Source organism: Euprymna scolopes, chromosome 12 (genome assembly GCF_053919585.1).
Source record: "Euprymna scolopes isolate OS-2025 chromosome 12, ASM5391958v1, whole genome shotgun sequence".
Lineage (NCBI taxonomy): Eukaryota > Metazoa > Mollusca > Cephalopoda > Sepiida > Sepiolidae > Euprymna > Euprymna scolopes.
Genome location: NC_136493.1, coordinates 15,135,971 through 15,148,150, shown reverse-complemented (window position 1 = coordinate 15,148,150; position 12,180 = coordinate 15,135,971).

Here is a 12,180-nt window from a genome sequence, read left to right as displayed (position 1 = left end):
TGTGCCTATTTCCATGGAGTACAGGAGCGAACGCAGACCCCACAATTTAATTATACCATCCCTATTTAAGTCGAAACATACTTATCAAAGTATCATTATGTACATCTATATCAAAAACCTTGCAAACGTTTTTTTTTCAATTTAATTTTCATACTTTGGGGTTCAGGTGCGAACGCAGACCCCACAATTTTTATGAACCACCGTTCTGCTAGATCAAACATACCCATTCCAGATCCTTGATACATCTTCTATCATTATATGTAATCATTAAAATAGTCAACCATATAGGAGCCTATTCGTGACCAGGCACACACACAAACACCCACATACATACCCACACACACACTAACGTTCAGATTTATGCTATATATATATATATATATATATATATATATATATATATATATATATATATATAGTCGCGTCAACCAAAATTCCGCACGTGTTATTGTTTAAAAAACCGCAAATTCAAGTTAAATTGAATGTAAGTGTTTAAACAGCCTATGCTTCATTTGATACGCCGTGTATTTCTCTATACTTTGACTTGTTCCTATTTGACTTTTAATTGAAGTGTCCTTGAGTTCACATTAATTTTGAACAATAACTTTAAATCGAGAAGGAAAAAAACGCACAATAATTGTTCTTTAGATGTAGCATTTGAATATTAATGCAACAGAAATAAAACAGGAACACAATGAACTATCTAATATACAGTCGCATCACCCTTCTGCTCTTTGACGGCCTGCAATCTGTTGGGTGTCATCAATTATTCTGAGGCAATATTTCGGCGAAAGGTTACCCACTTCTATCTAATTATTGTCCAATGTTCTTCCAGATTTGAAAATTTATCATTGTATAACTATTTTTTGTTTTAATGCTATACGTTCTCGATAGTATTAAGGGCAGGATATTGTGCTGGCCAATCAAAACACGGAATATCGTGCTCTTCAAGGAACCTCTTGGCATTGCCTGCTGTGTGATTGGGAGAGTAATCCCGCATCAAGATGGGATTATAATGCAAATTCTGATCAAAGTAAGGTAAAAATGCTCAGTCAACACATAAATGCACTTGGTGGAATAAAATCGACCTTGCAAGCGAACTATAAGCCCGGGAAAATTGGCACTAATAACGCCCCATATCAAAAGTGAGCTTCCACCACCTTACAGCGTTGAAACTGTGCACCTAGGATAAAATTCTTTCTTCTTCTTTCGGCGGATGAACTTCGGCGCTAAATGACTTTCAACTAATATGAAGAAGCATGGTCTTTATTGCATCTGACGGAGTCAAGACGGCGCTGTTGTTCATTACGAAACCATTGGTTTGCCTCATGCAGCACAGCCTTGCAAATTAAATTCTTTCAATTTGTTCTTAACTGTAGAAAGAAAGCACTTTTTAACAACATTACGCTGTCGTTGGATTTGTCGAGCCGTTTACAATCTGTTTCTGAGGCTGCGGAACTTGATAGCATTGTCTCCCTATAAGTACCTCTACGACGACAAGATTTAGGGGCATCACGAACATTGCCAATGATTTAATGTTTTTGCACAGTAATTCATATCCTTTTCTAATCACATTTCAATCTGCAGCTTATTTCTCGATTGGATAAACCAGAACCCTGGAGATTAATGAGCTCCTGACGATCACTAAAAATAAAGTCGAGCCATATAGACTAAATGTTACGTTATATAATCTGGAACAACAAATACTATTACATATGCTTTGTTGCCTAAAATGTTGGTATTCCAAGCTGATTTTTAGCTTATTTGTTAGTGCAAAGAGTATTTTTGCTTTCTCGATTTAAAGTTTAATATAAAAGAGACATGCACACTAAGTTACTTCTATTAAAATCTAATATGAAAACGTAAAATTATAGAGGAATAAACACTGAATAAAATCAGATATAGGTTGTTTAAACAGTTGCATTCAATTTAGCTTAAACATGCAGTTTTGTTTCTTATAAAAAATTACAAGTGTGGGCACACTTTTTTGGCGCCATTCTATATATATATATATTTATATATATATATATATATATATATATATATATATATATATATATATATATATATATATATATATATGCGTGTGTGTATGTGTGCGTGCGTGTCTGTGTGTATCCGTGTGTGTTTATATTTCATAATAGTTTTTTTTTATATAAGCAGTAATATGTTGTTAGACAGTCATGAGCAAGTTTCTTCCAGCTAGTTACTAGTAAGCCGTTACATGTGCATGACTGTGTAGCAAGATGTAAAAACTAATAAAAGGTATACCTTGCCCTACTTCGGTATTAAACACTCTTGTATTAACCTTGTTAAACTCCATTAATTACTTCACCTCTGAAAAAAATAAACCTTATATATTGCAATATAAATATTATTTCTTATTTACATTCATATATCAGCTTTGAGTATCCAAAATCATTCATTATACAGACTTAAGTTTTTGAGAATTAATATACATATATATGTGGGTGTGGCATTACCACTTTTTCTGTCTATTCTAATCGATTCTGTTAATTATTGTCACAGACGTGAAACATTAAATAAAAGTGACTTGGCTCTAATGGCCACTTCGATTTATTACTTAATCAGTAAAAATGTCTTCTAAAAAAGTACATGAAAAGTGAAATTTGACAGCTGTACGTCGGTTTAAGCAAAATATTGCTTTACTTTATTTTCTTAAGTATTTATATGCGTATGGATTCTAGTCAGACCGTAAAGAATGTTTTAGGTCTTAGTTCTAGTTAATGGCACCCAAGTCGTATATGTAAACACTTTTAAAATAAGTACTATATATTGGCTACAATATAATAATCAATAAATAATTGGCGAAACAAAGTCATAGAAAAATTTAGAGGTAACTTTTTTTTCATAAATCTACATTTACTTTTTGCTAAGTATGTTTTTATTTTAACAAAGTTTCTACAATCAAACCTAAGGTTTGCGTTCGGTTAAGACATATAAAGGAATACACTGTAAAATTACCAAAGTCCTCTTTAGATTTTACTAGCCTGGGTGTTCGGCGTTGCCTAGGTATTTGGTTAAAAAATAAATTTAAAAAATTAAAAAAAAAATAGCAGAGAGGGTGACTCGAATCCGTACAGCAAGGGATGAAAATAACGTAAAAGTGTGTGACGTATTTCCCCAAACCGGAAGTGATTAAAGTTCAAATTACGGCTAGTAAATAAAAAAGAGCGTATGAGTTTCGAAAATATCTGAAAAAAAAAGATCCTGTCCCTGTAGTAAACTACCCAGTTGAGAGTCAAGGCATTGACGTTTGAAGCTAATTTTTCGATAGGTGTCCTCCGAAGGGTCGCACTTCAAAGCAACACAGATCTCGTGAAAATCACGCGCCTCTATCGAATGCTTTAGAGAGACATACAAACATATATACATACATAAATAACAGACTGGTGAGATTTATATTATAGATAATTATCATTTTTATCATAATTATTATTATTAGCGGGATCTGTGGATCTAATATATTGATGTTGGCATTCTGTGGATGTTCAGTGTACCTATTTACTATGCCTCCCCCACGGGACAGAATTAGACACCAGGGTCGTTTTTTAACGTGGAGAAAAGGTACAAAAATAAAAATTGTCTCAGTCGTAAAGGATTTCTCCTCCACAGAAAGAGAACAAGAAATGGAAGTACAGCATCTGAAGAACAGATGCTACACTTTGATCTTGACCAAAAGGCCAAGTTCTTTAATGGAGACATTATGATATTATTGTACTTTTTTTGTTATAACTGCAAAAGTATTTATCTAAGCTAGCACGAACGCACGGACAAAACCGGGCCGTAAAGTACACTTAAATATGTTATTTTAATTCTTGCAGATTCCGTATATATAATTATAGAGTTGATGCTCTGAGGATGTTTATATCTTATGAAGTTGGGATTTACAAATATATATATATATATATATATCCATATGACTTGAGTGCATTAGCTTGAATCGAAACCGAAATAAAACTAATGAATATATATACATATATATGCATATATATATACACACATATATCTATATCTATCTATCTCTCTCTATATATATGTATATATATATATATGTGTGTATATATATGTAAACTTGAGTTCCTTCAGCCATAATCGAAACCGAAACCAAAACTCATGAAGAATTATTGGTAAAAATATTTATGACAAAAAATGGAAGTACATAATTAAACGATGCAGATAAAAGCGTAACATACAAAAGAACACACACGCTATTGTATTAATATATATATAATTCGTTTTAGTAGTAGTAGTAGTAGTAGTAGTAGTAGTAGTAGCCGGGTGTGATAGACAAGGAAACGGACGAGGTGTTTCATATAATCGTTCTGATGGCATATGTTATTATAGTATAAACTTTCGGAAACAAATCGTCTCATGATAGCTCCATTGAAAAAGTTACAAGATCTTTTTTTTTTCGTCGTGTCTTCTACGTTTTTATTTTGTAATTTATAAAAATCTTATCTTTATTACGTTCTCCGGATATATTTTCGATTCTATTATGGACATAATATAAGATTCAATGATAGAGGCATTAATTTTAATAATTCTCTTTCCTTATCAATCGATTGATTGATGAGGTTGTTTATCTTGATCTCAATTTCCGTCTTCTTAATTTCACACAGATAATATCAGTCATGACTCTATCGCTGGACGTCTACTCACTTCCTGCATACGTCTTACTAATGACAATATATATATATATATATATATATATATATATATATATATATATATAAGTGTGTGTATGTATGTGTGTGTATGTAAATGTATATATACATTTCATATGAGTGCATATATATATATATATATATATATATATATGTATATATATATATATAAATAATTATATGTGCGTTTGCGCACGCGGGTGGGTGTCGGGGGAAAGATACAATAAATCTAACGTTATGAATTACCAATTGAAAACAGAAACCTTATAACGAAATGCTTCGATCATTTTCAGAAAATCTTCAAAAGCGAAGAAAAACGTTTGAAGTGGTACGTTACTAATGCATCGGCTATTTTGTATGGTATGTGTATATATATATATATATATATATATATATATATATATATATATATATATATATATTCACATATATATATACACATATATATATATATATATATATATATATATATATATATATATATATATATATATATATATATATATATATATATATATATATATTAGCATGTCAGCCCAGCGTTGGCCCGGTGTTTGGAGGTGTATGTTTAGCAAAGAAAAAATAAAGCGGCCAACTATTTTATGACCCCTTATCATTAAACTATATCTAACATTTAAAGTTTTAAGACCTAAAATTAGCGAAGGAGTTCTCAAAGGTCAAATCCTTGAACGTTTACTCCTTAACAGCCAAATTCTGGCCGACAACCGCTCACAAAGATGTTCCTAATCCTTAGTACCCTGTATATTAGGCACCGCCAAAAATGGCCGCAAAATCAAGTTGTTGTTGTTTTTTAAAACTAAATTACATTTATTAAAATCCATTATTTCTGAGTAACTTTTTTTTTTCCAGAAAGATAAAACCCTGAATTTTATCATATAGAAAACAGAATAATGTAAAACTTTTTCTACTATTTTTAATTCAATTTTAAATGTTAAATTTTCCCAAAAAGTTAACAATTGACATTTTTTGTCTTGCACAAAAAACGTACTTAAATATTTTTAAAAAAGGGTTTTTGAAATAATTAATTTATTTATTTATTGTCTAACTAAGATTTAGGATGATTTTCTAAGAGAATATGCAAAAATATTATAATATAAGTACCTGAATTTCAAATAATTCCACTTATTCATATAGGTAACTAGATATTTCGCGTCGTCGAAGAGTTCAGATCGACTCTGTTTACGTTTTCTTTTGATGGGAAGAAAACTATGGAAGACCAAACAGGCCAAAAAAAACTTATTTTTCAGTGACGAAAATTTCAATGTATTATTAAGCTGAGGCTGGCCAGTACCAGATGGGTGACCATTTGTATGAGTTTGGTTTTTAATGTGTATGTGTGTGGGGGCCAGGCTCCCCAAAATGGGGGGGGGCAATTTAAAGCAGAATAAAAAAAAATTATTTCAGCGCGTTTGGTCCACCGTAGTCGAAAGGCGGCAAACGTTTTCAAACGAGATCGAAAAAAATGATGCTATTTTTAACACAAAGGGCACAATATTTATCGAATTTTTTTTTTTGGTATCGATTATTCAAAGCATGCCCTGTTTAATAATGGTCATGCATTATTCGGCTCGCTAAAAAAAAATTGTTAATTTATTTATCAAAAATTTTAAAATGGCTTTTTTCGTATAAATATTAAAAAAATTTTTTTTTTGTTTTGCTTAACTTAAATTAATTATTTTACTTAACATATTCACCGAATTTCACACTTCAAAACTCAAAAGCGGGATAATTAAACACAATCGAAGTTCTGATATTCAGACGTCAAAATAAGGTATGCAAACAATTTTTTTTTTTTTTTTTTTTTAATCTATAATTCTGTCCCTTACAACAACACAATATGTTTTGTTCTGTTTCAGATGATTATTTTAAGCATATTTGTTCCCACTTTAAAACAAGGGGGGGTTTTGTAAGCAAAAAAATATATATATAAAAATATCGTTTATGAAAAATAAGTACACTGTTATAAAGTTCATTCTTCTCCTAATAATCGCTGAAAATTTCGTATTGATCGGATAATTACCTGATTTTTGGTAGATTTTTAAAAAGACGGTCCGTCAAAAAGTACTGACCTGCCCCCCCAGTTTTGGCGGTGCCTACTGTATATCAAATGTCAAGTCCGTAGACTGACAATTAAGCGAGTTTTTGGAAGGGAAATGTACACAGACACACAGACACACACACACGTTCATTTATATATATATATATATATATATATATATATATAAATATATATATATAAATATATATATATTTATATATATATATATATATATATATATATACTAGCATTTAAGCATTTGGGAAAATATATGTGATCGATTTTCGGCCAGAATTTTCGCTGGTAATGGGTCAAAGTTCAACGATTTAACCTTTGAGAACTCTACCAAACTCATCCGACAATTTTGGGTCTACACACTTGAAATTTTAGATATAGATTCATTGGACATGAATCTAACTTAATAACTCATTTTGAACCCAAAACAATAAATGTTAAGAGGTTATAATAGGGCAAAATTTAAAAAATTCACCCTTATTTTTTCTCAACATACACCTCCAAACACCCGGGCAACGCCGGGCACCCATGCTAGTATATCTATGGAAGTGAACGTGTCTGTGTGCCTGTCTATGTGTCTTTGTGTGTGCATTTTCCTACGCAATAACTCTGTCAATTTTCATACTACAAAATCGATATATTATATACAGGGTACTGAGATTTGAAAACATCTATGTTATCGGTTTTCAGCCAGAGTTTTGGCTGTTAAGGGGTCTAAGTTCAACGATTTGCACTTTTAGAATTCTACCGAATTCTTCCGATAATTTCAGGTCTAAATACCCGAAATTTATGATATAGGTTTCTTGGATATGGATCCAACTTAATAACTTGATTTGATCTCAAAATAATAAATTGTAGGTGTCATAATAGGGGTCAAAGCAAAAAAAAATTGACACTTGCGGTCTCTACCTAATTACTAATACATTTACTGGTCTAAACATTTGCAATTTTGCCTAAAAAAAAGTATTCAGAGATAGGGCAAGCTTTTTCGTCGGTTTGGGTCGAAAATTTTCAGTTGCTAATATATAAATGTATGTATGTATATATGTTTGCATGTCTGCCTAAAACTTTCGACAGAGGCCTTTCATACGACACATATCAAAACATTGGCTAAAAACATTAACATGTTCGAGCCTGACTTCCTACTACCACTTTTTTGTTGTTCAACATACACATCCTAACACCCGGGAAGCGCCGGGCACCCATGCTAGTATATCTATAAAAGTTGATATGTTGTGTTTCTGTGTGTTTGTCTGTGTGTCTTTTTGTGTACATTTCCCTACGCAATCACTTTGTCGATTTTTAGTCTACAGACTCGATATTTGATATACAGAATACTGAGATATGGGAAAATCTTTCTTATCGGTTTTCGACCAGAAATTTTGCGATTAAGGGGATCAAAATTCAACGATTTGGCTTTTGAGAACTCTACCAAATTCCTCCGACAATTTTGGGTCTAAAGACTTGAAATTTTAAATATAGATTTCTTGGACATGGATCTAACTTCATAACTGTCGTGTCTGTTATAGAGTGTGGTGTCGTCAGCATATATAGCCATCTCACAGGCAATTTTGTCAGGGAAGTCATTTATGAATATTAGGAATAACAGAGGTCCCAGGATAGACCCCTGAGGCACTCCCGCATTTATATCGTATTTTTAGATGTACGACCGTCGAGGACAACCTGGATTTTTCACTTATCTAAGAAGAATTTAATTATGTCATGTATTCTTCCAGTGACACCATATGATCTGATTTTCCTGAGAAGACCTTGATGCCATACCCTGTCAAAAGCCTTAGATATATATAGAGCTACTGATCCACCCTCCCCCGCTTTTTCTAGTGACTGGTATATACATTCTGAGATTACAGTTAGGATGTCTGCTGTTGAATGGGCTTGTCTGACTGCATATTTTTGGTCAGTCAGAAATTTAGCATCTGTAAGGTGATGAACAAGAGCTTGGTTAATTATTGTCTCAAATATTTAGGCGAAAAGTGAGAGGAGCTATAATTTACTGGGTCAGTTCTTTCGCCAGAATTCTTGAAAACTGGTACTACAGAAGCAGTTTACCAGCAGGCAGGAAAGCAAGATTCATTAAGGCATTTGTTGTAGGGTTTGGAGACAACTGGAGCTACTTCGGCGGAGCACTTTTTTAATAGCACATCTGGGATGAGATCAGGTCCACATGCTTTTTCAGTGTCAAAATTTCTTATGATAGCATGCACCTGAGAAGGGCTGATTTTCAGATCGTCTAGTGTGGCGTTTGTCCTCAAAGGAAAGTCAGAGAAGGTGTGATTGGCAGGATCCAGTGTGGAGTTGGGAGGCAAACCGTCTGGCAAGCATGTTTGCCTTCTCAATTGCAGAGCAAACAACATCATGATTGTTGGATAGTGGGGGGGATTGTTGATTGCCCATTATTTACTACACTGTTGTAGATTTTCCAGAAGTCGCGGGTCCCTAATTTCTGTGCTTCGATGCGTTTTTTGGTGGTTTCAGTAAATTCTCTCTTAGATGTCGCTATTTCTTTCTTAAAGTTACTTCTGGCTTCTATATATTCTGCCTGTTTGAACTGGACTTATGTCGGTTAAATCTGCGGTACGCATGCCACCTTTGCGCGATGGCGGCTGCACAAGTAGAAGTTGACCATTGGGGAGAGTGAGGCTTGCTATAAAATTTCCGCATGGGAACGTGTGCTTCAATTGTTGTTTTGAACCATTCAGTGGTCTCATTAGCGCACTGTTCAGCAGGAAGAGAAAATATATTTGCCATGGGGCGTCCCTGATGAGATCCCTTATGGCTTCCCATTTAGCCTTTTTATAATACTCGTTGTTTTGAGCAGTAGCTCCTCAGTTTTGGCTCTAAAGTTTTCGGCTATTTCAACTATTACCACTGCATGATCGACGTTTCCAAGTGGGCTGTGGGCATTAGTTACATCGAGTCATCGAGAACCGTGGTCAGAAACAGATCTAGAAGTGGTGCGTGTTGTTTATGCTGGTCTGGGAAACGGGTTGGAAACGTAACCATCGGTGATAGGGAATGAGATATAGAGAAGTTATATGTAATCATACCAGCTGTGCCTGTGTGAGTAGAAAATCCAAGCCAGTTGCTGTGGTGGGCATTGAAGTCACCAAACACATGCACTTGTACGCTAGTGCACAGATAAAGTGCTGTATCTATGCTGTCAGAGATTTTGTTTATTAGAATACAGTCCTGAGTCGAGGGAGAGCGGTAGAGAAAAAAAATTTAGCTAATGTAATGTTACGTGTTTAGTCTAAAGCACATAAAGGCTTGATCGTCCGATTCTAGTTTAGTTTCTCTAGTCAAGGGGAGGGTGTTTCGAATATGTTTGCATATGTTTGCCAGAGTCCTTACGACAGACTGGTATATATTCAGGCATGTTAAAGTAGTTAGAGGGGATGGAGGAGTGTAGTTTAGTCTACCTTAGTGCCAAGATATCCGGGGTGTTGGTTAGGAGAAATGCTTCTATATCATTAAAATTAGTTCTAAGCCCACGGATATTAGTAAATGCAAGCCTCAAGGGAGAAGGCAGGTTGGTTTTGTTTCAGTTTGGACCTGGTTTTAAACATAAGAAATTTCAGGTTTGGCGGTGGCCGTAACCGCAAATACATCAAATTTTTTGCCCGTTGTTTTCCTCCATCGCGATAGGGGTTCGAGCCTGCCTTACTACTTCCACTTTTTTTTTTTTTGCTCAACACACATATCCAAACACCCGGGCAACGCCGGGCTGAAATTGGTTTTATATATATATATATATATATATTTATATATATATATATGTATATATATATATGTATATATATATATATATATATATATGCGAATATGTGTGTATACATATATGCATAACGAAATCGTTGTTTTAGGAGATATTCTCATGATAATTGTTTAACACGTACACATATTTCTGTCTTTGAACAATTCTAAAAAACATCCTCGAATATAACTGGTATTCAAATCCTGCTAGCATATCCTAATTAACGGTATATATATATATATATATATATATATATATATATATATATATATATATATATATATATATATATATATATATGTATATATATACACATATATATACATATATATATATATATATATATATATATATATATATTTATATACAGTCTATCACTTTATGGGATAACACTTACAAAACCGCGCTTTGAGACGATGTCACGTGGTCTATGTTCACCTAATATAATATAGTTAATTAAAGTTTTCATTAAAATAACTCAGAATATTACTACTTAAATGTTAACACCTGCCCACAAAAAAGATTGCTTTATTAAAAAAAGTAGCAACACATTTCATTTTACAAGCATAATGTTTCTTAAAATATAATAAATACGCATACAAATACTAAGATTTTTTGTTAGATTTCAATGTCTTACATTTTAGTAAACTTAGCAATACATTTTTACAAAACAAACATATCGGTACATATTCCCCACATGTTTCGTGAACAGGAAAACAACCATATGCCAATACTGGATTGTTTTCTTAGAATTAAGAGAAAAATTAGAAGCTTATCATAAATAAAAATGCATAATTAAATATTAGAAATATTCAAAGCGACTTGCACTCTGCCCATTAGAAGTACATAGTTTACCCCCCCCCATTAAACGCTATCAGTATTTGGCTGCAATTTTTTTCTTTCTTTAACGTTTCTCTATAAACGGCATGGTAATACATGTAAAGCCTGATAGTTGAAGGAAATAATAACGCAAAATCTACGCAATTAGTAAAACATTATTATTAGATAAATATTTTCTGGGTAGTTTTTGATTTCCCACGGATCTTACCCGGTGATCTTTTATTACATTCCCCACATGTACACGTTATTGTTCTACTAGCCAATAGTATTGTGATCTTTTATTACATTCCCCACATGTACACGTTATTGTTCTACTAGCCAATAGTATTGTCAGTTTTACGTAAGACGCATCTATGCACATTTTATTTGACTATCTGATTTATGAACCACATATAATCAGAGAATTATATTTGGTATACATATATATGTAATATGTATATCTAATCTATAATATATATATATAAGCACATATATATACATATATATACATATATATATATATATATATATATATATATATATATATATATATATATATATATATATATGGTTATATTTGTGTATGGGTGTGTTTTTTGTATGCATCCCTGTGCCAGAATTATATGCAAATCGATATTTTTGTTCTAACTCCGATAGTTTTCAATGAAAATTTGTTAAATTTAGCACGTTATATGGCAACACTAACCCAAGCACATATTTAAAATTTTTAGCTAACCTGAATAGTAATAAACAATTGGCAGCCATTTTGGTGATTTGCATCATTTTCATCTGCCAACATTATATGATAACCAATGCTAAAATAT